The sequence below is a fragment of the Elephantulus edwardii genome, unplaced genomic scaffold (genome assembly GCF_000299155.1).
Source record: "Elephantulus edwardii isolate Elephantulus edwardi_28Jun2011 unplaced genomic scaffold, EleEdw1.0 scaffold00222, whole genome shotgun sequence".
NCBI classification, from domain to species: Eukaryota; Metazoa; Chordata; class Mammalia; order Macroscelidea; family Macroscelididae; genus Elephantulus; species Elephantulus edwardii.
In genome coordinates this window covers 3,564,163-3,569,253 of record NW_006399972.1, presented here as the reverse complement: position 1 = coordinate 3,569,253, position 5,091 = coordinate 3,564,163, and the positions used below count along the sequence as shown (strand labels likewise).

At 46.0% G+C, this 5,091-nt stretch overlaps 1 pseudogene; it reads left to right on the top strand.

Moving 5' to 3' along the window:
- The first annotated feature begins 4,069 nt into the window (after positions 1-4,069).
- LOC102851484 lies at positions 4,070-4,847 on the top strand (annotated as a pseudogene).
- The last annotated feature ends 244 nt before the right edge of the window (positions 4,848-5,091 follow it).

Genomic DNA, 5,091 nt, shown 5'->3' with positions numbered 1-5,091 from the left:
TGGGTAAGGTTCCTATCTCTTGTTCACAGGGTCACTAAGAGTCATAATCAACTCAAAGGCATCTAAAAAAGAAGACAAAGATTCTCACCACTGGGCCAGCTGGAAGCCCTGGATGGATGAAGAAGAGACTGAGGTTGTTAACAATTACAGCTTGCTCAACACTCTTGGCAGTCAGGAAATCAAAAGAGGAACTGCACTGGGAAAATCTTCTCTAACAGACCTCTCCTGAGTACTGAGAAGCAATGATGTCAGTCTAGAGACTAAGGTGCACCTGATCCAGGTCATGGTCTTCACAATTACTTGCTATACATCAGAGAGTTGGACAATGACTAAGGACGACAGAAACAGAAATGATGCCTTTGAGTTGTGTTGCTGGAGAAGAATACTGAACATACCACGGACCGACAGGAAAACATATACTTCCATCTTGGATAGGGTGAAACCAAGCTACTCCTAGAAGGCTAGGATCTTGAAGCTCCATCTCACATGTGGCCAGGAGGGACCAGTCCTTGGAGAAGGACATCAAGCATGGAAGGGTGAAGGGACAGCGCAGGAGAGGAAGATCTAAGACGAAATGGATTGAGACAGTAATTGGAGCAACGGGGGTTGGTGTGTCAGAGTCAATGAGACTGGCTCAGGACAAGGCAGGCTTCAGTGCTTCTGTACATAGGGGTTATATTATGGGTCACAGGTGTCGACAGCACATAACAAAAACAACGGGACAAAACTGTTTGTTCTCCTGGCAGTCCATGGTATAGTCAACACTCTTCTCCAGCACCACAGCTCAAAGCATCAATTCTCCTAGCCTCCCTAGTCATTGTCCAGCTCTCTGACACATAACAAGTAATTACAAAGACTACAGCCTGTAGCCTGCTATACAACTTACAGCCTCATTCTTTCTGTAGACTGTGGTCCCTGCACAGGAATTCTTGACCTCTCCAAATGTAAAGCTGAGACTCCCCAAGGAGCCTTCCATCAACAAGCCAAACTTATTCCTTGTGGAAGCTGCCGCTTCCCGCATCATTACTTCTGTGGCTCTCCCAGGATCCAGCTGGATACAGGACCGCTGTGGCTGCTGTTAAATAGCAGCTGTCTTAAAAATCCAGCCCAGACTTAGCAAAGCGGAGGGTCTGAGCAGGGAGCACTCACACACGCACGCATGCCTACGAGTGAGAAGGTGGATGTGTGTCTATGTGTTTCCTGACACAAATGGAAAAAGCAATTCAAATATAAGTGAAGACAAACTTCAACAGACCTATAAAAAGCATTTCTTGTTGTTATGTACGATCGAGTCAGAACTGCCTCATCGCTTCCCTCACCCCAGCGGGTTTTCAAAGCAATAAACCACACAGGAGGAGAATGTTCATCTTTCTCACACAGAGCCACTGGCTGGTTCAAACCCCTAGAGTCACTTGGCCATTTAGTTAGCAGCACAATACACTATACACAATACACTACACAAAAAACTATGTCTCCTGAGCCCCTTTCCTGTTGTTGTTGTTATGTGCCGTTAAGTCACTTGCAACTCATAGCGACCTAAACTCTACTCTATCCTGTGCCAATCGCATTGCCTCTGACACACCCATCCCAATTACCCCAGTCACTGAATCAATGCACCTCATAGAGGGTCTTCCCCTCCTGCTCTGTCCCTCCACCCTCCCAAGCATGATGTCCCTCTCCAAGGACCAGTCCCTCCTTACAACATATCCAAAGTATGTTAGACAGAGCCTCAGAATCCTTGCCTCCAAGGAGCCGCCCGGTTTAACCCTCTCCAGGATGAATCTGTTTGTTTTCCTAGCAGTCCATGGTACCCTCAATACTCTTCTCCAGCACCACAGCTCAAAGGCATCAATTCTCCTCCTATCCTCCTTAGTCATTGTCCAACTCTCTGACACATAACAAGTGATTGCAAAGGCCATGGCCTGTATCAGACGCACCTTAGTCTCCAGAGAGACACCATTGTTCTTCAGTACTTTGAAGAGGTCCCTAACAGCAGACTTTCCCATCGCAATACATCTTTTAATTTCCTGGCTGCTGGTGCCAAGAGTGTTGACCGTGGAGTCAAGCAGACTAAAGCTGTGAACAATCTCAATCTCCTCACCATCCATCCTGATGCTGCCAATTGGTCCAGTGGTGAGAATCTTTGTCTTCTTGACATTGAGCCTCAATCCATATTGAAAGCTGCAGTCTTTGACCCTCTGCAGCTGTAGTTTCTCTATTTCTCCCTGAAACTCTCATTGCCATTGGCTCAGCACTCACAGTGGGGTTTTGAGAGCCTGAAATCACAGGTGAGTCAACTGCCCATCTTCCTGCTGCAAAGCACCTGAGGGATTCCCCACCTTTGAGTTATCTATATAGTTAACCCAGTCCTGCATTTTCCCATAAACAGTAATGGACTGAACCACTGCAATCCGTATTTGTTTTACTGGCTGATTTTCAGAAGCAGATTGCCAGGCCTTTCTTACTCTGTCTTAGTCTGGAAGCTCCTGTGAATCTTGTTGAGTGTCGTAGCTACATGCAAGCCTCCACCAACAGGTGGGTGGTGGCTGTGCACGAGATACTGAGCCAAACCTAGGTCTCCTGTTAGCAAGAATCCCACCACCGCACCACCACTGCCTTCACGTACAGACACCTATATATACACAAACACATCTAGAAACCTACCAGACTATCAACTATAAACCATGCTATCTCAAGAGAGTAGGAAGACAGGATAGGCCATTTGTACCTAAGATACTATGTGTCTTAAAAAGAAATAATACTTAAGGGACGTTTGTGGGATTTTAGTGATAATTACCAGTTAAACCCAGGAATGTCATTTATTATTAAGTATGATGCATCTGATCACTTCACTGCTTGATCTCTGTCTGCACTTGCTTCTAAGACACTAGACTCCCATCGCAGCACTATGTCCTCCTCCGCCTACTTCACTCACACTTCTTCATCTGCACAGCCTCTTAACTTGTCAGTGTCATAACTTGGGTCTTGGATATCACACTATCTTTGCTCCCTCCGTTAGAGATCTCATTCAGGGACAAGGCTTTAAGTGCTGTCTGTATAACACTGCCAGGCCTATAGCACCAGCTCAGACCTCTGTGACAGCTTCAAGTGCCTAGTCCACACCTCCACCTGGAAATCTAGCCATTACTGTAACCAGCATGTGTTACAAGAGAACTGTGCTCCTCTGGCCTTCCAATCACATGGGGGTTTTTCCAGACGTCAACCACTATGTCTCTCTTCTAAGGCTAAGAAGTCTTTACTCCAAACACTCGACAATGATTACTACCAAAAGCAGAAAGGTCTAGCATTTTGTTGGGTTTTTTTTATAGTTTTGCCTTGAGTCTTGTCACAATGAGCACACACTACTTTTATTAAGAAAGGAAACTACAAATTTTTTTTTCCAATTGGAAATGAGTCCCTCTCGTACCACCCCCCATAAAATAGTAAGGAAGGAGCCTGGCCGAAATCATTAGTGAGGAAACGTGTGCCAGGAGAAATTCCACCGACCAGTCACTTGGGTTTTTCCACCTCTGAACACACACCACAGGGAACACATGAAGATTGTTTCAGAAGTTGCTGATTTGGGGAGTTTGTTTTAAAGAAATATGACAGGCGGTTCAAAACATAGATTTATGCAATTTGGAGACGATTAACAAAACCATCTTTAAATTGATCACTTAAGGATACAGGTGGTTCCCTAGACTTAAAAACAAAACCATGTTGGTTCAACACACTCCCTTATTTTTTTTATTTTGCCTAATCAGCAATCTGCACACAGCTTTGTGCCAATGTCTAGCTTATTTTAATCATTTCTTCCTCTACTTAAAAGAGACACACTGCATGTGCACTTTCTTGCCATTCAATAATAATTCTTTTAAAAAAAAACAGCTGCCCTTTCAGCGCTACCCACAGCAGGGCCAATACAACGCTGTCCTGGTTCCCGTCATAACTTAAAGGAGAAACTTCCACAATGTCTGGAGCCCTTGATGTACCTTAGATGAAAGCAGAGAATGTCTTCAAATTCCTTGCAACACAAACGCATTTGGGCAGCACCAACCTTGACTTCGAAATGGAACAGGTCATCTACAAAAGGAAAAGTGGTGGCATCTACATCATAAACCTGAAGAGGACCTGGGAGAAGCTTCCCTTGGCTGCTGGCACCATTGTTGCCATTGAAAATCCAGCTGATGACAGTGTCATTTCCTCCAGAAATACAGGCCAGAGAGCTGTTTTGAAGTTTGCTGCTGCTACTGGGGCCACTCCTATTGCCGGGCACTTCACTCCTGGAACCTTCACTAACCAGATCCAGGCAGCCTTCTGGGAGCCTCGTCTTCTGGTGGTTACTGATCCCAGCCAGGGCTGACCACCAGCCTGACAGAAGCATCTTATGTTAACTTGCCCACCATTGCCCTGTGTAACACAGGTTCTTCTCTGCATTATGCAGACACTGCTATCCCATGCAACAACAAGGGAGCTCACTCTGTGGGTCTGATGTGGTGGATGCTGGCCCGGGAAGTCCTGCGCATGCGTGGCACGATCTCCTGGAAGCACCCGTGGGAGGTCATGCCCTATCAGTACTTCTACAGAGATCCGGAAGAGATTGAAAAGGAAGAGCAGGCTGCTGCTGCTCAAAAGCCTGTGACCAAGGAGGAGTTTCAGGGAGAATGGAGGGCGTCTGCTCCTGAATTCACGCCTGAGGCTGCAGACTGGTCCGAAGGCATCCAGGTGCTCTCTGTGCAGCAGTTTCCCACTGAAGACTGGAGCGCTCAGCCTCCAACTAAACACTGAGCTGCAGCCCCACTGCTCAGGACGCTGACTGGGTCAGAACCACCACCGAGTGGTCTTAAACTGTCTTTTTAAAAGTGGAAATAAGGTTGATCGAAAATAAACAATACGTGTCAAATTTAAAAAAAAAAAGGGAAGTATCAGCTGCCATCAAGTTAACTCTAACTCGTGGAAACCCCATGTGTATCAAAGTAGAAGTGTACGCTCCCCAGTATTTCCAATGGCTGGTTTTTAAATAAAATAGATAACCAGACCTTTCTTCAGAGGCCCCTCTAGGTGGGTTTGAATTGTCAAGCTCTCCGAGAG